The sequence below is a fragment of the Triturus cristatus genome, chromosome 1_2 (genome assembly GCF_964204655.1).
Source record: "Triturus cristatus chromosome 1_2, aTriCri1.1, whole genome shotgun sequence".
Lineage (NCBI taxonomy): Eukaryota > Metazoa > Chordata > Amphibia > Caudata > Salamandridae > Triturus > Triturus cristatus.
In genome coordinates this window covers 940486653-940508758 of record NC_140580.1, presented here as the reverse complement: position 1 = coordinate 940508758, position 22106 = coordinate 940486653, and the positions used below count along the sequence as shown (strand labels likewise).

Sequence of the window (22106 nt, the reverse complement as noted above, 5' to 3'; positions counted from 1 at the left end):
AATTTTATTGAACTCTTTATGTAGTGACTAAATTGTTGGTACGGGCTGCCATGCGTTTGGGTGTACAGACCTTTTCCTACACTAGGGGTGACATATAATAACTTTAGTTCCCTAGAGAAAATCTGCGTAATCCCACGACATGCAGTGTTGCTACAAGTCAGTTTGTGTTGCAAAGGCCCTATAACAAATTACCAACCTCAAACTTGAGGGCTGTGTGACTACAGGTCAGTCAGTGGACTTTGAGGCCCTGATTGTGAGTAGATCGGAGGTAAGATGCATTTGGGGTTTAAAATCAATCAGGTGTGATAAACTGCACCTATTCTGAATCTTTGTGGAATAACGTGAGGGTTGTGGTCCTTGCCGCACCATGATTTGCATCATGCCTATCACCGTAACTATCGTACTCCTTTCTTGTTTTTAAATTCCCGCCGCCGTGATCTTCTGAAATTTAGCAAAGAGTGAGGACTTAATTGCATCTAGGAATTACCGGGTGTGGTAAATTCAACATAACTCAGAATTCCAACACATTCATAATAAGGTCATGTCTCTGTGAATGTGTGAATTTTTGACTTGCCAGTGCACAATTTTCGCATTTCGCACTTTAGGAAGTTTGCAAAATCTACCCTTTATGAACATATATATACTGGCTCCTGCCCCTTGAGAGTGCTGGTGAACGATTTCCTGAGCCAGGACTCAGCACATGGGAGCTGTTTGGCACTCACCCACAGACACTTCGCAGCAGGTGTTGTTCCCCCAGAGGACTCTTTCTCCTTCTGACAAGTTAGAGGAACAAAATACTGTTGTCAAGAGCTAACAGCACTGACTGAACTTTAACTCTCAAGTGACCACAAGCAAAATTTTATATTATGTATTGCCTTGAACTGCATTTAACATGATGCACTGGAGAGAACCGGGACAGACCAGTGACAAGTGTGTGACTCCACCCCTTAGCAACTTTGCAAAGTTGCCTATTTTGCAAAATGTTGCCTGTGAGTGAGCATTTCTGAAAACATGTTAGTGCAAAATAACTTTCCTTCAAAAACGTATTTTGTGTATACATTCTGTTACTTACAGTAGGTGCTTTCCTGCAGCATCTACCTTCGCAGGTCACCCCTCTGCCCCCCACCAAATAGGTTTGTTCTTCATTAACTTGATGAAGCTTGTAGCGTTTTGGAATTTTGCACAAGAAGATCTTTTCATCTTCCCATGCCCCCCTCTGTGCTCCTTGCAGTAAGAATGCCTAAACATTTAAAAGGAATTGGTTTCCCAATTGGTCTGAAATAAACCAAGTATAACTATTTTGTAAATCCCTTCTTCACCGGTTGTGTTATTATTACACAATCAAGTGCTCTCATTTTATTGACCTCTGAAATATGATCTGCTTAGTGGAAGGGCCATGTTTCAAACCTGCAACTTCATTGTTAAACATGGGTCCACACAGGATTTAAAAGTGAACTTTGCTAGCTGACTGCTAAAGCAGTCCCTCCCTTGACTGTACAGAAGCCAGTACATGCAAATCAGACAACGGTAGTAGTGTATGCAAGGGTCGCACATCAATGGTTAAACATGTAAAAAATGGGCTATCAAGTACACAGAGTGATGTAGACGAATCAAGAAGCAGAGATATGTGTAACGGTGCCACTCAGGGTAAAAAGCACCCCACTACCTTAGGTGCAAGAAACACAGGTACCCACAGAAGTATCCTGTGAAATAGTATACAACAAAATATACCCCGGCACTCCTAATATTTGGATTACAAATATGTGACCTTATTGAGAATGAACTAATGGAACGGATGTCTACTTAACCACAGGAAAACACCAAAGATTTGTTTATACAAATATTCCTAAATTTATTCCATACAAAAATTCCAATTCAGTAAAAACATATCCATAACAATTTTTGACAGGACTGAGTACACTGCAAATTCAAACAAATAATAGAGGAATAACGTTCCTTAACTAGTAGGAACGTGAATCGGTCCTTGTATCAGAACACGAGAACAGCCAACACGTGTTTCGTCACACCCGTGACTTCCTCAAGGCTCTGGAAAAGTAATTGTGCTATTAGCTGATAGTAGTTCGCCGATAAAGTTTTCTCATGCAGTAGGTATGTCACTTCAGATTGAAAGTAACATCTGAAGGTTCAAATTTCACAATAAAGAGTCCCAAAGGACTTCAATTGAATCTTGGATAGTGCATTCAATATGGTCTTTGAGATGGAATTCGCATCTTATGCCCATGGAAATTCAATAGCCGTCGCTACATGCGATACGGACGCATTGAAGTCCACGATTACAGACAGTCTGCTATAACAGAGAGGGGCTTCTCATAGCCCTTCGAACCAGCTGTGTATTACTAAAAATGTTGCTCTTCATTGAATTGTTGGCCATTCCACGTGTAAGACATGGCCTTTATAAGAGTCTGTCTGGAGTTGCCTATAAATTTGTACCACGGGTATTACCCGCTGACTATTGAATTTCAATGGGCATGAGATGCGAATTCCATCTCAAAGATGTGACAAAACACGTGTTGGCTGTTCTCGTGTTCTGTTACAAGGACTAATTCACATTACTACTATTCAAGGAACGTTATTCCTCTATTATTTGTTTGAATTTGCAGTGTACTCAGTCCTGTCAAAAATTGTTATTCATATGTTTTTAGCTGAATTGGAATTTTTGTATGGAATAAATTTAGGAATACTTGTATAAATAAATCTCTGGTGTTTTCCTGTGGTTAAGTAGACTTCCGTTCCATTAGTTCTGACTCAATAAGGTCACATATTTGTAATCCAAATATTAGGAGTGCGGGTATATTTAGAAGCCAGTACATGACCATATTCTCTTCACAGGCTGGCTACGATATTTTTATATTCTAACATCACTCCATTTCTTTTGGGAGTTGAACTCTGTCAGACCCCATTTGGAGACCAGGAGACTAATCGTTGATCCTGGGCCACATAGGTGGTGCATGGAGTGCTTTGCTAATGGTGTCCTGGGACTCTGCAAAATGGGCCAAGTACATCCTTTTCACACTTGACTCTCAGAGTAGCAAGGATGAACACTTTCAAACGTCTCGGGGAGGAAACAATGGGTGCTCAAGCTCAGCATTCAAAAATCAACCAACAGACACAATAATCTCGAGGAACACAGATGGGTGCATCTCTTCCTGAAAAGGCTCACCTCATGCAAGGCCAGGCACAACCCTTCTCTGAGCAGGCAGACTGACCTCTAGGTGCTTCGCAGACCCACAGTTCTCCATCAATTTGCAAAGAGTTTATTTAATGCCCCTCGCCTCTGGGAGACTGGCTGTTGGGCAGACAGCAGACCTAGATCACAGTCACTCTGGATACTCTGCAGAGCACTCTCTTGCTTGGTGAAGAAGAACTTGAAATTGTAACGAAGTGGGATGGGTTGTGTCCCACCTTTATAATAATTTTTTCAGACTGGGGATTCGCTGTCCAAAGTCCTGAAACTTGTTTGGAGTGATTTGCACGATTCCCCAAAACATGAGCACAGTGAATTGTGAAACCTCTGCACCGGCTATGAGCCTTCCTGAAGTAGCATTGTGGGAGAAATAAAGGGTTCAGGCCCTGCCTAGAAACGTTTCTCCATCTAACTACAAGATCTGCTGACGTACCACCATTCCCCTACCACTAGCCAAACAACAGTGGTCTGAAAGGACCAAGCGACAATACACCTGTGTTAGACCTGTCAGCCCTTTGGGTGGTCCCTCCTCATCATTATTTATTTTGTCCCACTTTTGCCTCAAACCCTGTTTGAATTTTTCCTTTTTGGGAACCACCAGACTTTTTCGTGTTGCTACAGATTCAGGGAGCCATTTTAGCTACCCCTGAAACTTCTGTCTGAGGGCCTGAAGCACAAAATGGTGGCCACCTGTGACATCACCAGCATCCACTGGAACCTACCAGCACCTTCCAGAACATTCCAGGAGATTCCAGAACCCTGTGACCGTTGGAGGCGGTTTAGAATGTTGGGAGGATAAGAGAGGCAGTTGGCAGTTGGAGCTGGCAGTTGGCACCTGACTGGTGAAGAGAGAGGAGCACAACAGTGAAGGAGGAAGGAGTGAAGCAGCAGGGGTGGAAACTTGTGCCTGGAGTGGGGTCCATAAACCCACCCTTGATACTTGTCCCTACTGATGGATCCCAGCCTATAGCCCTGTGTGGGAAGAAGACAGAAGAAAACCATCCTAAGGACCTGGACAGCAGGAACAGGCCTTAGAACCAAGAAAACAGCAAGATTCTGACCTGAGAACTGGGTTCCCTGGAGTCCGGCGTCGAGTAGCCTGAAGACCTGGAGCCCGAGGTGGAGAAGCGGCGCTGACTGGAGTAGAAGACGTCGTACCCGGAGCCGCCTGAGGTCGTGAGAGGGCGCCGACGGGGGTCGAGAGGAATACCAGAGGTCGAGGAGGAAGTGAACCGAGGTCGAGCGAGCGGCGTCATCGGAGGAGTGAAGTCCGCCCTCCGGAGTCGTCGGAGACCGAGGTAGAGGTGAACCGGAGGTCGGGAGTGAGGATCGCACTCCGGAGTCGCCCGGAACCTGAGAGGAGGAGCACCGGAGGTCGGGGGTGAGGATCGCACCCCGGAGTCGCCGGAAGTCGACATCGAGGCCAGGCCAGCCGACGTCATCGGAGCCGAGAGCGCCATCGGACCGGAGCCGCCCGAAGTCGACATCGTGAAGAGACTGCCCGACGCCGTCAAATCGGAGGTAGAGATCGAACCGAGGCCGCCGACATCGGACCGGAACCGCCTTCCGGCGTCGACCAAGAACTGACATTGTGCCGAGGCCGCCGAGACCGAACCGGAACCGCCTCACGGCGTCGACACGACTCCAGCGGCGTCGGAACATCAGAAAAAGGGCAGTAAGTGGAGTAGAGGGCGCCTAAGGCCCTGTGGAGACCTGAGAGACTGCTCTAAGGGGCTAGGGAGGTGCTGAAACCCACCTGACTGTGCCTGGGGTGAACTGGGACTAACCTAGAGAGGTTGTGTGGAGAAGGAAAGCCAGGGCATTGGTATTCCCCCCTTTGATCTACCTCAGTTTAGGCCTCAGCCTTGTCCCAGCCAGGGAGTAGCCTCCCCCCTCAGGCCTTCCACAACCCTACAAGCTGTGCCTGGGCCAAATCAGCCCTTAAGAAGTGAAGTGTCATCTGATTATATGAGGGTTGCTGTATACTTTTAATTATTTATTGGGGATACTGTATTTATTGAATTTTTATCTATTTATTGCTGCACTATATTTATAGGTCCACAGGACTTGTTGGTGTACAATATTTATTGATACAGTATTTATTGCCTCAAAGTATTTAATTGTCTGTATATATTGCACTTGTATTTATGCCCTGTTATTTATGATCACCCCTATTTATTTCATCAAACAGCCAATATTTATTCGACCTGCACTAATTGAAACTTGTATATTGTGATTGACCTATTTATTTTTCCAATCAGCAACTAAGAGAAAAAGATAAAGAAAGAATATTTTCATAATTTTTACGGTGTAGAGTCGTTTTTGGAACGGATGCACGCATGGTTATTGTATGGGTATATTGTATGCTTAGCACTGCGCCTGTTTCCTGACCACTCGAGCCAAGCTACCACAGTGTGTTCGGGGAGTCCACCGCCACCCTGCGGAGTGGGGGTGGGCTGTTTCCAACATAAATTGGTGGCAGCGGTGGGATAGAGCTGTGCCTACGTATACTCAACAATAACTGTGGGTAGTCCATAGGCCTACACCGGGAGTTTTCTCACAGCGGCCTTCCAAATTGTGGGTTTTTGTTTTTTCCAAATTTACTCTGGTGGTGGGAGGAGGTATTGCTAAAGGTACCCCCCTGCATTGTTACTGCACAAAACCTGACCTCTAACCTGAGTGGGCAAGATGGAGTTTGTACTGGAAGATTTAGAAACGTACACTGTGGCCCAACTCAGGGAGTTTTGCCAGCGGGAGGGGGTGTACTGTCCCCCAGGAGCAAAGAAGGGTGCACTCCAAACCAGCTTAAGGGCTTGGGGGGAGGCACGCCGAGAAAGCAAGGCTGAGGAGGAAGACAGGGATGGAGAGCCTAACCCCGAGGGGGCTGAGATGTACCAACCTGAGGTGGGGAACCTGTCAGTAGGGCCCAGGACACTTTCTAGGAAGGGCAGCACTGTCTCTAGCGGGGGCTTATCCAGCGTGGAGTTAGCAGATCGGAGAGAGAAAAGACAGCTCACATGGGATTTAGCAAAGCTGGAGAAGGAGAAGGAGGAACAGAGGTTGGCTCATGAGACGGAGAAAGAGAGGATGGCTCATGAGATAAGACTGAAAGAGATAGAGCTTCAGATCCTAAGAATAGGGGCACAACCTGTTCCTAATGGTGGCAGCCAAAACCAAGAGGTCACCAGGGAATCCAAACCTTACCTGCCAAAGGACATAGTAGCTAGCTATGGGGCGGGTGACGACATCGCCAAGTGGCTAGCAGCCTATGAGGTCTCGTTGAGGGCCCATGGGGTTCCAGTGAAGTACTGGGGAGGGGGATTGTATAAGTACATGCCTCCAGCTGGTAGGGATGCTTTATTGGCCCTCGAAGAGGATGAGCAGACCCATTACCCCACCATGAAACTGGCGCTCATCAGAAAGTTTGGACTAACACCTGAAAAGTACAGACAGAAGTTCAGGGGTAGTCACAAGCTGGGCACACAGAATTGGGTGGACTTCCTGGACTATGCAAAGAAGGCACTGGAAGGTTGGATTCAGGGCAGTGAAGTAAGGAACTACGAGGAGCTGTTTGACCTAGTACTGAAGGAACACCTACTCGAGAAATGTTTCCCTGAACTGCGGCAACACCTGGTGGATAGCAAGCTGACCAGCCCCCGGAAGCTTGCTGAGGAGGCGGACATTTGGGCTAGTACCCGGGTGTCCACAAGGGGGACTGGAGGGGATACTCAAAAGGCCGGACAGGGCGCCCCCCAGAAGAAAGAAGGAGGGGAAAAGAAAAAGGAGTTCTCCAAAGGCCCCCAAAATAACTTCCAAGGGAAGGGAACAGGATTCACCTCTAAGGCTAACCCACCCAGAAACCCTAATCCTGGCCAGAGTCAGCAGCCAAGGGTTGTCCATTGCTACGAGTGCGGTGGCGTTGGACACTATAAAGGAGATCCGAAGTGTCAGAAACGATCACCCCCTCCCACTGGAGGAAAGCCCCCCGGAGTAGCTAGTGTAGTGCTCGGGGAGGAGATGCCCTTAACTAAGGGAAGGGAGTGGGCGGGTGTCACTTTAGTGTCCCTGGGAGAACGGGAGATGGTTCCTAAGATCCAGGTGCCCGCAAATACCTCAAAGTATGGGCAGTGGATCACCATCAACGGCCAAAGAGGGGAGGCTCTGAGAGACACAGGAGCCAGTATGACTATGGTGCGTAGCCAGCTGGTGTCTCCAGAGCAGGTAATTCCCGATGTACTCCACCCAGCCGCGATGGCTGACGGCAGAACAGGTCACTCTCCAGTGGCCGAGGTTCCCTTTGAATGGGGGGGGGTTGCAGGTTCACTTCGAGTTGCCGTAAGCCCTGCCGTGCCAGTCGATTGTCTGCTGGGCAATGACATGGAGCACAACGCTTGGAAGGAGGTGGAATGCCGGACTCACACCGAGATGCTGGGTACACCTGACTGGGCCTGTGTTAGCACAAGGTCCGTGACTACCCGAAGAGGGAGTTCATTCCGGCTGGAGCCTGGAACAAAGGCCCAGCCAGCTGCCAGTCAAGGGAAGAACCGAGGACAGGAGGAGCCTGCCTCGGCGTCTCCACCCCGTAGGACGGATAGGCCACCGGAGGTGGTGGACCAGGAGTCTGCGGAGGGGGACGTTACCAACCTGGAGGACCTACCCATCCCGGCCGAGTGGCACGTGGAGGGAGGCCCGTCCAGGGAGGAATTCTGCCAGGGCCAGAGGGAGTGCCCTACCCTTGAGGGGCTGAGGCGACAGGCCGAAGCCCAGGCAGCAGGGAACGTTGAAGGGAACTACAGTGTTTACTGGGAGGATGGCCTCCTCTACAGTGAACCCAAGGCACCCCTACATGGATCGTCACGAGCCTTGGTAGTTCCTCAACGTTATCGAGCCTTCCTTTTAGAGTTGGCTCACGAGATCCCCTTGGCAGGACACCTGGGGCAAGACAAGACCTTCGCCCGTCTTGTCCCACACTTTTATTGGCCTCAGATGAAAGTGTCGTCCGATACCTACTGCCGGACATGTGTGTCTTGCCAAGCCAGTGGGAAAACAGGGGTGAAGCTGAAAGCTCCCCTGGAACCACTTCCTGTCGTTAGCACCCCCTTTGAAAGGGTGGGCATCGACATTGTGGGTCCATTAGATCCACCGACTACAGCTGGTCACAGGTTTATCCTGGTTCTGGTGGATCATGCCACACGGTACCCAGAGGCAATACCTCTGAGGACCATAACAGCACCTGTTGTGGCTAGGGCCCTGATGGGAATCTTTACCCGAGTGGGTTTTCCCAAGGAAGTTGTGTCCGACAGGGGGACCAACTTCATGTCAGCGTATATGCGGGCAATGTGGAAGGAGTGTGGAGTGACATACCGGTTCACCACTCCTTACCACCCCCAGACCAATGGTCTGGTGGAGAGGTTTAACAAAACCTTGAAGGGCATGATCAGAAGTCTGCCTGAAAGCCTGCGGAGGAAATGGGACGTCCTCCTACCCTGTTTACTTTTCTCCTACAGGGAAGTGCCACAGAAGGGAGTGGGCTTCAGCCCCTTCGAGCTTCTGTATGGGCACCCTGTACGTGGACCTCTTAACCTGGTGAGAGACGGATGGGAAAGAACTCCCAGGAAGCTCCCCCAGGATGTGGTGAGCTACATGCTGGCCTTCCGGAGCCAAATGGCTAAGTTGTGGAAGCAAGCTTCTGACAACCTGGAAGCCAGCCAAGCAGTGATGAAGGCGTGGTATGACCACAACGCTCACCCGGTGGAGTTGGAGCCTGGCCAGAAGGTGTGGGTGATCGAACCCGGAGAGCTTAGTGCCCTCCAGGATCGCTGGTCAGGACCCTTTGAGGTGTTGGAGAAGAAGGGTAAGGCTACCTACTTGGTGGACCTGAAGACCCCTCGTCAGCCCCTGCGGGTGCTGCATGCCAACCGCCTCGAACCCCACCACGAGAGGCCCGAAGTCATCTTGATGATGGTGACTGACGGAGGAGAGGACGTGGAAAGCGAGCCTCTCCCTGATCTGTTTGCGTCTCAAGAGAAGGATGGGTCGGTGGAGGGAGTGATTCTCTCCCCATCTCTAACTCCTGAACAGCAGGAGGACTGTCGCCAGGTCCTGGGGCAGTACTCTTCGTTGTTCTCCCTTGTCCCGGAGACAGCCCACCTGTGAAGTCCAAGATCTACCGGATGTCAGACAAGGTGAAGGCCAGCATTCATAGTGAAGTCACTAAGATGCTGGAGCTAGGAGTGATTGAACCTTCTAGCAGCCCCTGGTCTAGTCCGGTGGTGTTAGTACCGAAAGCTGCACCACCGGGTGCCCAACCAGAACTGAGGTTCTGTGTGGACTACCGGGGACTGAATTCAGTGACAAAAACTGATGCTCATCCGATCCCTAGGGCGGATGAATTGATTGACCGGCTGGGAGCTGCCCAATATCTAAGTACCTTTGACCTTACTTCTGGGTACTGGCAGATCTCTTTGACTGATGGAGCAAGGGAAAGGTCAGCCTTCTCCACGCCCAATGGCCACTACCAGTTCTGTGTGATGCCCTTTGGGCTCAAGAACGCACCTGCCACGTTTCAGCGCCTGGTAAACCAGATCCTCACCGGAATGGAGAGTTTCTCTGCTGCTTATCTGGATGACATAGCCGTCTTCAGTAACAGCTGGGAGGATCACTTGCGTCACCTGCAAGCTGTTCTCCAGGCCCTGAGACAAGCTGGATTGACGATCAAGGCCAGCAAGTGCCAGATCGGGCAGGGGTCGGTAGTGTACCTTGGACACTTGGTGGGTAGGGGAACGGTGCAACCCCTCCAGGCGAAGATCGAGGCCATCATGGCCTGGGAACCCCCCAAGACACAGACTGAGGTCCGAGCATTTTTGGGCCTCACGGGATACTATCGCCGCTTCGTGAAGGGGTACGGTACCATCGTAGCCCCTCTCACGGAGCTCACGTCCAAGAAACAACCTCGACGGGTAGTCTGGACGGAGGCTTGTCAGCAAGCCTTTGAGAGATTGAAGAAAGCCATGTGCGAGGCCCCGGTCTTAAGGGCCCCAGACTTTTCCAAGGAGTTCATTGTCCAGACAGATGCATCAGAACATGGCATTGGGGCAGTGTTATCGCAACTCAACGAAGAGGGTCTGGATCAACCCGTGGTCTTCCTATCCAGGAGACTACTTCCCAGGGAACAGAAGTGGAGTGCAATAGTGCGTGAAGCCTTTGCAGTGGTATGGGCTCTGAAGAAGTTGCGGCCATACCTGTTTGGATCGCACTTCCTCGTTCAGACCGACCACAGACCCCTTCGTTGGCTGATGCAAATGAAGGGGGAGAATCCCAAGTTGTTGAGGTGGTCTATTTCCCTACAGGGGATGGACTTTCAGGTGGAACATCGGCCTGGAGTGGACCACGCCAATGCAGACGGTCTCTCAAGTTACTTCCGCCTTAGTGATGAGAACTCCCAAGGGGTTGGGTAGCTCTCCCCACTTTCAGCTGGGGGGGACGCGTGTTAGACCTGTCAGCCCTTTGGGTGGTCCCTCCTCATCATTATTTATTTTGTCCCACTTTTGCCTCAAACCCTGTTTGAATTTTTCCTTTTTGGGAACCACCAGACTTTTTCGTGTTGCTACAGATTCAGGGAGCCATTTTAGCTACCCCTGAAACTTCTGTCTGAGGGCCTGAAGCACAAAATGGTGGCCACCTGTGACATCACCAGCATCCACTGGAACCTACCAGCACCTTCCAGAACATTCCAGGAGATTCCAGAACCCTGTGACCGTTGGAGGCGGTTTAGAATGTTGGGAGGATAAGAGAGGCAGTTGGCAGTTGGAGCTGGCAGTTGGCACCTGACTGGTGAAGAGAGAGGAGCACAACAGTGAAGGAGGAAGGAGTGAAGCAGCAGGGGTGGAAACTTGTGCCTGGAGTGGGGTCCATAAACCCACCCTTGATACTTGTCCCTACTGATGGATCCCAGCCTATAGCCCTGTGTGGGAAGAAGACAGAAGAAAACCATCCTAAGGACCTGGACAGCAGGAACAGGCCTTAGAACCAAGAAAACAGCAAGATTCTGACCTGAGAACTGGGTTCCCTGGAGTCCGGCGTCGAGTAGCCTGAAGACCTGGAGCCCGAGGTGGAGAAGCGGCGCTGACTGGAGTAGCAGACGTCGTACCCGGAGCCGCCTGAGGTCGTGAGAGGGCGCCGACGGGGGTCGAGAGGAATACCAGAGGTCGAGGAGGAAGTGAACCGAGGTCGAGCGAGCGGCGTCATCGGAGGAGTGAAGTCCGCCCTCCGGAGTCGTCGGAGACCGAGGTAGAGGTGAACCGGAGGTCGGGAGTGAGGATCGCACTCCGGAGTCGCCCGGAACCTGAGAGGAGGAGCACCGGAGGTCGGGGGTGAGGATCGCACCCCGGAGTCGCCGGAAGTCGACATCGAGGCCAGGCCAGCCGACGTCATCGGAGCCGAGAGCGCCATCGGACCGGAGCCGCCCGAAGTCGACATCGTGAAGAGACTGCCCGACGCCGTCAAATCGGAGGTAGAGATCGAACCGAGGCCGCCGACATCGGACCGGAACCGCCTTCCGGCGTCGACCAAGAACTGACATTGTGCCGAGGCCGCCGAGACCGAACCGGAACCGCCTCACGGCGTCGACACGACTCCAGCGGCGTCGGAACATCAGAAAAAGGGCAGTAAGTGGAGTAGAGGGCGCCTAAGGCCCTGTGGAGACCTGAGAGACTGCTCTAAGGGGCTAGGGAGGTGCTGAAACCCACCTGACTGTGCCTGGGGTGAACTGGGACTAACCTAGAGAGGTTGTGTGGAGAAGGAAAGCCAGGGCATTGGTATTCCCCCCTTTGATCTACCTCAGTTTAGGCCTCAGCCTTGTCCCAGCCAGGGAGTAGCCTCCCCCCTCAGGCCTTCCACAACCCTACAAGCTGTGCCTGGGCCAAATCAGCCCTTAAGAAGTGAAGTGTCATCTGATTATATGAGGGTTGCTGTATACTTTTAATTATTTATTGGGGATACTGTATTTATTGAATTTTTATCTATTTATTGCTGCACTATATTTATAGGTCCACAGGACTTGTTGGTGTACAATATTTATTGATACAGTATTTATTGCCTCAAAGTATTTAATTGTCTGTATATATTGCACTTGTATTTATGCCCTGTTATTTATGATCACCCCTATTTATTTCATCAAACAGCCAATATTTATTCGACCTGCACTAATTGAAACTTGTATATTGTGATTGACCTATTTATTTTTCCAATCAGCAACTAAGAGAAAAAGATAAAGAAAGAATATTTTCATAATTTTTACGGTGTAGAGTCGTTTTTGGAACGGATGCACGCATGGTTATTGTATGCTTAGCACTGCGCCTGTTTCCTGACCACTCGAGCCAAGCTACCACAGTGTGTTCGGGGAGTCCACCGCCACCCTGCGGAGTGGGGGTGGGCTGTTTCCAACAACCTGCTAAAAGGTCCTCATAGAATTTCTAAAGGCAGGCCTGTCTCCAAGCTCCCACACTTCAGCGTCAAGGGCTCCTCGCTCCAGATTCAAAACTCCCAGCAACACACATCTACTCTCGGGGAAATTTGTACTCCAAGCTCCATATTGTGCCATGTAAAACATTGGCAATCAAAAATAGATGTCCCTGATCTCAGAAACTTAAACTTACAAAAACACAGATGCGTCCAGCCTGCTACACTTAACACACACACTTGACGGGCACACAGGATAGCAGGGCAGAGCTTTAGGTGCTACATATAAGCTGAACTTTACACAAATAGGTTATGTATGCACCACACTTCACCAGAATCCTAGGGAAAAGGGCTGTTCAGTGCTATAATCCAAAAACAATACAGTGCTGCCACCACTTTGTCATTTGGTGTACACATCCTTGACACAGACCAGGTTCTTGACTGCAGAATCATCATGGACAAACTTATGCCGCAGCACGCACGTTAGATTAGCATGTTAGTTGGGCTGAGAAAAGCCAAGATTCGCAAGCATTCGGGCCACCCAGGGCAGATGAACATGCCTCTTTAACGTGGCAGAGACATTTCCATCCCAAGACTATGAACCGGAAACAACTCCATTGAAAGGAAGATCTCTGCCTCAATCCAGGAACAGACTTTCAGACAGTCAGGCGCCGAACTACAATAGAACCACAACAGGTGAGCCACAGAAAGGGACTGATGACAACAAAGTATGTTTGAGCAGTTTCATTAGTGTCTGCTTGGCGGGCATATTTTCAGAACCACTGAATTTAACTTCTCCTCCAGTTAGCTTTCCCTCTTTTGTACCGCACAGGTGTCGTTATCAGAACGTGATCTATATTTGTTATGCAGCATCCCATGAATGCTGTCAAATTAGAGTTTAATTTCTTCCAAATTTAAGGAGCTACTGAAAATGTCCCTGTGCAAACTAACATAGTTGTTGACATGTATTTAAATGAGTACAATCCTGAGGAAAAATTCAGATATCTTGATCATAATCCGTCTCTTTAAGCCATTTAGGAAAGCAGGAGTGTCGCAGATCTCCAGTAATAAGCAATGTCTCACTTAGCCAGCATGCAGCAAATTCCTGCCAATGGTTTCCGGCAACAGTGGCCATCCCACAAATATAAACACCCCCAGTAGGGCCATCTTAGGGCCTCACTCTGCTGTTATCCCCACCACCTCTTTGAGTGCATCCAGAATTGTGGCCCAGTATCTTTATATAAAGGGCCGGCTCCATATCACATGCAGAAAGGCGCTCCTCGTCGATCCACATCTAAGACAGTCCAAGCTGCTACTTAGCCCCATGTCTCACAGTGGTCCAGGGCGTAGTAGATTCTGTGGAAGTATTAAAGTGTAAGGGCCTAATTACGACTTTGGCAGTCCTACAGTAGACGGTGCAGCGCACCATCCGCTGTAGGACCGCAAAAGCGGTGGTGCTTCCGCCTGCCAAAATAGGAGTTAAACCCTGGTCTTGCGGTTTGTGCGGCGGCGGTTTAAGGCAGTGATCTGTCTGGCTCATTGAAGAGCCTGACATGGAGACCACCGTTCTCAGGCCAATGACTGCACCTTCCTGCAGTGTGGCATGCATGCCACACCATGCAGGAACTGGGGGTGCAAAACAAGAGGGGGGAACTACATTTGCCGCCTCCCCCCCCCCATGCACCCTCAGATCCAGGAGCGGCATGAGGCCCTGTTGCCTCTCTGCCACCCTTTTCATGGCAGGATCACTGCCATGAAAAGGCCGATGGACAGGCAACTCCTAATAAGCCTGGCAGTGCTGCAGCGGCACCGCAAGCATAGTAGTGCTCCTGACCACTGTGTGAATGCTGCAGGATCCTTGATCCTCACTGTTTGCAGCAGTCCTGTGGTGGTCTGACCAGCACACTTCTAATACTGCAGGCGGGCCCACTGTGTGGCGGTGGTCGGACCGCCACCATGGGTTCTGCCAAACTTGTAATAATGCCCTAAGCCTGGCTGGGATTACTAGCTGTCTGGCTGCCATCTTGACCCATTCTTCATCATCAAGTTTACCATGTTCTAACTCCCATCCATCTCATAGTTTCGCCATGGGATCTGGGACATTAATCGTTAGGGCCTTGTATAAACTAGAGATGCCTTTCCTTCGATTACCTCCATAGTAAGTTTTTCGTTCTAGAGGATTAAAGTCTGTTAGTGAGTCGAGGTGTCCTTTTATAGGTATCTAGTGGATGGCTCAGCTGCAAAAAGAAGAAATCGAGACTTGTGGAGCTCATATTCTTCAGCCAACTGTTGGTAGGATAACATATGCCCCCCCAACTTGTAGATTTCCAGCCAGTCCCCGTTTCTGAATCCCAGGTCCTTCACAAAGCTGTTTGTTTAGTTAGTGTAGTACCACATTCCATCAATTTCAAGGCCCTGCCAGCTTTCTATGGGTGCCTCTGTCACTGAAGTAATTGCCACCGCAATCACGACTCTTTACAGCCAAGACTAAAAACGTCATCCTCAAAAGCTGCCATCTCTATATAAATCACTGGATAGTCTATGTTCCCAAAAATCCAGTCCTTGATTGGCAGTACTTGAGCAGCCCAGTAGTATTACCACATATCTACTGCCCGGAGTCTTAATCTATGGCATCCAAATATATTTCTTGTGTGATACTCTGGGGAGGGAGTCTCCTTCCTACAAATAGTTGTTTGCACCAGCCTGCGTTTTTGTAAACTAAGATGGTGCAATCCTCTATGAATAATATTGAAGGATATAAAGCATCGATGGTAGGGCCACCATCTTGAATAACTTAACTTGGGATATTTAATGGTAATGTGCACCAGCGTGACATATGCCCCATACTTTCAATGTTATAGGAGTGATCGTTTTTCCTAGCTTTCCACAGGATCTCTCGAGGTGTACATTCCCAGATATTTAATTGGGCCTCTTTTACATCATAAAGTGGTTGAGGTCCAGGGGTCCAAGGACTGGGGATCTGATTTTCCCCAGTTCAAGCGGAGGCCCAACTCCGATCTGCATACTTTCAGGATTTGGATCAAATCTGCCACCGAGAGCTTTGGTCTCTGGATGTACGGCAGACCTCCTCGATGCATTCCTCCCCACCGCAGTCCCCACATCTGTGCGTCCCTAGATATTCATTTGGGATAGAAAGTTAGAAGTCTTGTCGGGTGCTCGCCCATATCACAAATGTGTTTGGTAAGCAAGGGAAGCCTCGTCAGGTTCCCGTCCGTTTCACAAATGTGTTTGGTAATCAGTAGGTCTGGACCGCACTAAGGCATTTTAAGTATAAAATACTTACGAGTCGTTTAGCCAGCCATCTTCATCCATTGGTCAGTTTGTGTCATTCACATTTTTTTCCACCCTCTACAGCATGAATCAGCCTACTTCAGCAATTGGCTGACTTCACTGTGAGTGATGGCATTTTACTCTTGCACAAGGAAATGTTTGATTTCAAAATAGTTCCTACCAATGCCAGGAACGACAATTGTAAAGTGTGCTTTTTAAGAAGAGAACATATTTTTGCCTTTAGCCAGTGTTTTTTTTTAATTTTAATTTTTAAGATTGTCATGCACCATGCAGCTTCTCCAACAATAATGTTTGGCAAAAACTGTGACAAAACATGTAAATGTAAATGTAAACATGCATTGCCAAAGAAAAAAAGGCTGACATCCAAGGCCAGGCCTATTGCCTTTAGTAATGCTTGATTTTTCCCTGATGTTTTTCAATAGTGATTTTGTCCAATAAGGCCAAAACAAAACTCTGGTATCAATTCTTATTTATTTGGGGAAGGTAGTTAGCTAAAGTTGGTGAGCTTTGCTTAGTGCTCCTATTTCTTTTATTCAAAGGGTGTATTGGCGCTTGGTAAGCTTGCCCAAATCCTCAAATGCCATTCCATCGAACTACTAGAAGAAATAAGAGCATCTAAGCAAATTGATGGCATATAAATAATGGAGCTGCAGCAATATGGAGTACACAAAGCGTCATCTACTTCTGGAGAAGACTGTACTGGAAGGAGACCTGATTCCCTGGATGGTAGAGGCAGAAGTCTCCAAAGCCAAAGTTGAAGCAGCCAGTTGTATCAGTAAAACTGGATTTCAACCCCTTCCTCCCTTCTCTTCTTTTACAGAATTTACCTAGATACTTGAGTACGTAGAGTTTTGGAACCTGTATATTCATAGGATAGTTTTTGTCATAATTATAGATGTGCCGCATTTGCCACTGAATTCATCATCTGCTGCATAATGTGTAGATTTTAACAAAAAGAAATGGTTTCTAGCTCAAATGGTCAAAAGTTAATAAAAACGCAGCAACACGTGTTGTCGCGCAGAGGAAGGCCCTTTGAAAAATGTCACTGGTCACCTTTCTGTTGCTTATTGTTAAAATCAGGTGCAGCCAATGCCCAGACAGTGTTAAATAGTGTAAAAATGGCAAAATACTGAAATAATACTATTGTAAAATGTGCTGAATTACGCCTTGTAATTTGCCTTTCCTTGCCACTTAATTTACTCAACACTGATGCATAATTTGGCCCTCCTCTGTCTCATAATTTCATGGCCCTGATTACAGTGTATCAGACAATACAGGTGATTGCTTTTTGGCTAGTGGCTTGAGAATCGCATTTAGGCAGATTTCACAATCAAAGGAAACAAGCATTTGCAATGCAATAGGTCTCGCATTCAGGCAAGTTTCAGCTATTGGCATTGCAAATAACCATGCCTTTTATTTTTGTTTTCGCTTTTAAAACATAAAAAAAGGCTTTGTCATTTACAATGCCAATAGCTTACAGTCATGTAGTGTTAGGCTAACCTGTATGCCGATCCACCAAAGCCGAGTCACAGTGTTCAAATGGGAGCTGTGTCTCAGGGGTCAAAAGTCATGTCTTTCACCATCCCTCATTCCCAGGTGGCACAATTTAGCCAGAGCCCATCAGAGCGCCGGGAGCCAGGTGAGTAGGAGCTGCACCTTGAATCTATTTATTTATACATTTATTGGTTTTAAACAAAAGTCACTCTGTGTTTTAGGCGTTTGGTATTTCTATAGTGTGTGGGTTTTACTGTGAATGTAAACAAAGGGGATGAAAGACCCTAACCCAAAGGTAGGCATAGCAAACATTGGCTGAACGATATTTAATTAAGCCATTGTCTATCTCATGTAAGTGGCCCGTTCCTTCACTTTTAAGCAACCACAAAAATTCGATATGATAGGGGTCCACAGACTCCTCTTTAACTGAAAGGATGTAACACACTTTCTAGACCTGCTTTATATCACTATTGCCCAGCATATATATAATATTGTGCAGTCCATCACAGCCCCCCCCCCCCCCCCCCTTGCTTCCAACCATGACAGGTTTTATGTGGCAGACATGCTTCACCTATTTACGCCCCATTTTAATTCCAGGATGCTACTGAATGAGTTCTCCCTAGGAACCTGAACATACTTGATCTAACAGTAAACGTATGTGGTACCAGTGAAGGTGTTTTCTTTAGCATCTCGTGTAGTAGTAAGGCTCAGTTAAACCGGTGAGGTAGAGCAGAAACACTTTATTCAAGTTCTTTACAGCAACACCAGGAGGCAACTGCCAACTTGGAAGAGAACGTTCCAAGAGTCACCGGTGGAACACTGAACATCAAGTGTTTCACAAAGAGCTCACATAGACTAGGAGATTACTACACCTTGCTCTATTTTTATCTGCCTGCACCATGCCATGCTTTTTAAATGCCAGTGACAGCATTATGCTTTAATCCTCACTTATAGTTAACCTCAAAAACCAAAGATTAATTGTGGTTATCTTAACGCCTTTACACTCACTATGGTAAAAAGATCACATCCCTGAACGCAGAGCTGCAGTACACATTTTATTTTCCAATCCATGCATTACAGTACCCCTAGGATTGGTGCACTAGTTCCAAGCCCAGGGAAAACAAAGACAAGAAAACAAACAAAAAATAGCGCTTCACTAGCAAACTTTGTAAAAGTGTCGCTAATGTGTTTGGGTGTGAATAAAATCAATCTGGCCAGTTTGCTACCACTCTGTCTTACTTCATTTATTTTTCAAAATGTTAACCTTTTATTCTCGATGCTTACTTTGGAATTAAAATGTCAAAAGAATACGACACTTCCAGCAAAATCTTTTTTGGATCCATTTCACAGGGGAGCAAATAAAAGAAAGGAGAGGAAAGAGAGTGAGAGCCCCTTCTTGAAGTCACGGTTTTCAGTAAGAGGGGAACTGCTAGACAGAAAGAGAGGGGAAGAGGGAAAGAGTGAGGGGGCAGCTGAAGCGACAGAGCACAAGTGGACACGGTCTTTGTCTTCTCTGGATAAGAAGGAAAAGACAGAGTCCTGTTCCTTCTCTGCCGCCCCACCCCTCACGAACGCCAGGAATACCCAGCTTTATTTATAGGCGATGGCGATTTCTTGCGTCCTGGGACGCATTTTCAAAATAAATAAGTAGGGGAACGAAATCTTTGGAATTTAAGAAGTAGGGGCACGCCGTGCCCTGCCAATCCCGCCCACTCCGACCACTGGTAAGGGGGGGGTATGTTCTGGCAGGAGCTAAGACAAGTAGCACTAAACAGCTATTAGCTCAGCTGGCGAGGAAGCGCGAAACAGACGAGATGCACAGAGCAGAGGGAAGAGTGGAGGCTGAAAACTAAGTCACCCAGTGCTTTGCGGTGGATGAAAAAGGTGGGGGAGTGGGTTTCTAAAAGTAGCACGGCCAAAGAAGTGTACCTAGGAATCCTCTCCACGAGGTGTAGCCCGTGTAATTGAGGGCATGGCCTAAACTGGTCCACTAAATCCAGTAGGGGGTTTTGTGTAGGCAGAGGAACAATCTGGTTGCAGGAGTCTGTCCTCTGGCAGCCCCTTCGCCCCGCCCCCTTGGAAGATTATAAGAGACTGTACAAGTGAGGCTTTAAACATCCGGGGCATGACACGTCACTCAGGCGGAGCCCGGTTTAAGGAAGGCGGTTGTGTACAAATGTCTCCCATTAATAACTTTATGCAGCTATGCACGTTTCCCCCAATGTATCAATGTTTTACAGATTTAAAAATGTCCTACAGTGTCTGTCGTTCCAGTCAGCACATTTCTCTCCCGGGATATCCCAAGATTGTCAATATTTTCCTTGGCATTCATCTGACAGTTGTGCACATTCCGCTCATTATTACTGTTCTATTGATGTGAGCATTAGTAATGTCTTACAGATATGCACATTTCCCCATGAACTGAGTTCCTGACGGTGTGCACACTTCTCACCTATTGTGCGCCTTGCCGATGCGTAGCTTTTTCTTGGAATACGTCTCTACAGGGGCGAGTACGTCTCCTCGGTACCAATTTCTCGGAAACAGGGCCGTACGTACAGGAGTCAACACCATCCCCAGAGCCTCTGTCCTGCAGGAGCAGCTCAGCATTTTCAGCTTTTCTGACTGCGAAGAGTACAGCTTCCTCCCTCCCCAACCCCTCCGTTCTCATTCAGGCAAAATTAGTTTTTATGGGTGATTTCAATGTTTTCTCACAAAGTGGGACAGGAGTGCAACAGGCTGAACACGTTACCAGTGAGAAAGGGCCAATCTCTCCCAGACTTATAAAATAACACACTAGGTCTTGGTTACCACCTTTCCCGACGCATTAACATTTTTGGAAAATTATGGGTCACCAACAGAGTCTAAAATCACACGCTCAACTACAGAGGAAGGGAGGTAGTTTGGTAAACTTGTTGTGACGCCACCTTCCTCCCAACACATGGCACGATATCCTTTTATTTCTGTTTCTTAGTTTTGTGCCCCGTTGGGCATTCCGAGAGTGGAGGGACTTATTGGGCTAGTCTGCTGGCCGGAGGGACAGTTGCCACCATTTCCCCTGCGTCTTTTCATTTCTGCCATGTTACCCACAGCAAGATGGTTTTATGAAATGTTTCCCTGATTTTCGTTCGCATTAAAAAAGTGTGGGCCGAATATCTAGAAGGACCTGTGCGTTTCTATGAGTACCTTAAAAAGCACTAATTTCCAAATCACAGCAGAACATTTACTAGAAAGTAATACCTGTGCTTTAAAAGAAGGATACACTCTGCGCTCTTCTCCTCTAAAGTAGATCACTGTGATTATCATAGTTGCCAGAGACGGATGCACAACGTCTGGCGGTCAGGGATACTGCCAGGGGCTGGCATCTGTGGAGTCCTCCTGCTCCTGTGCAGGACAGACGCAGCCAGGAGGAACAAGCAGTGGAAAGGGCGAGCCCACGGAGCAAAGTATCCACTGTTGAGTTAACATTCACTGGACCCTAGGCCTCTCATCGCGTCTCACCCCGCATGTGAACTCCGTCCCAAACCCATCCTCTTCCAACCAACAGCACAGCAGCATCAGGCGAGTGAGTGGCGGACACTTCAGTTGACACTGGGATTTGACCCCTCCACCCCCTCCCGCGCCATAAAAACGAGTGGTGGGCGCGCGCCACAGCGAGCCATGTGGTTTCAATTATCGCGCCCTTATCTGGGCACGATAATTGAAACCCCATGGCAACGGTGCGCGTAATAGATACCAATAGGCCATGTGTGGAGCAATGTGCCCACCTTTGGCCAATTGCGTGCTGTCTTTTATAAAAAGACGCACGCAAAGGCCAATAGCGTGGGCCAAAAGGAAAAGCACAGGAGTGTGCGCAATTCCTAGGTCCGTTTTGAAACCCCCTACAAGGGGTCTCTCGCTGCGCGAGCAGTGCTGCGCACTGCAACGCTAGGCGCGAGACCCAGTAAACTTCATACAATGCATAGCTCAGCAGCAGTGTGTACTCATACTTTGACTTAGTTGTTCTTCCTTTAAGTTGCAGTTTCAGAATATCTGACGGAATGTCACAATCACTTGAGTACAATCTGATGCGAGACATTCTACAGACTCTGAACAGCCATTAAAAACCAAGAGATATTGGCCAAAATAGGAGAAACCTGGTGCAGTTTAAGAGCAAAACGGGCCGGTCCATTTAAGTTTATACTACCGTGAGAAACTTAAAACCAGTGGTAGGCTATTCCGAATACTAAATAAAGCTCCTTCATGCTAAGCATACTTTGTTAGGGCTTGAATTCTGAAAATGTTTACTGGAGAAATAACAGTTTTAAAATCCTTCTTTATGAAGCAAAAGAGAAACAATAACTAATGTACCCCTATACAGAAAAGAACTTTTAAAATAGGTCTGGGCTCAATAGTTACATATGTGTGCAGGGATATCTTCTCCATAGAAGATAGCATGTGCATTTTGCACCACAGATGTGCGACAGCACTGAGTAGACCAAAGTGGATCAGTGTGTTTTGAGCATTATGATTCTGATCTAAGCTGCCAATAACCAAGTTTTAGGCCAACTGCTCTTCTATTGTCTATAGGTCCTTCTATTCCTAGGGATGAGGGCCTGTTACCTGAGCCTGTAGTGGCCTGAGACTGTTAGCAGCCATT

General features: G+C 48.1%; 1 protein-coding gene across 1 annotated transcript in view; it reads left to right on the top strand.

Moving 5' to 3' along the window:
• Nucleotides 1–22106, top strand: part of MAD2L2 (mitotic arrest deficient 2 like 2) — a 40258-nt gene that overhangs the window by 5870 nt on the left and 12282 nt on the right. The window lies entirely within an intron of this gene.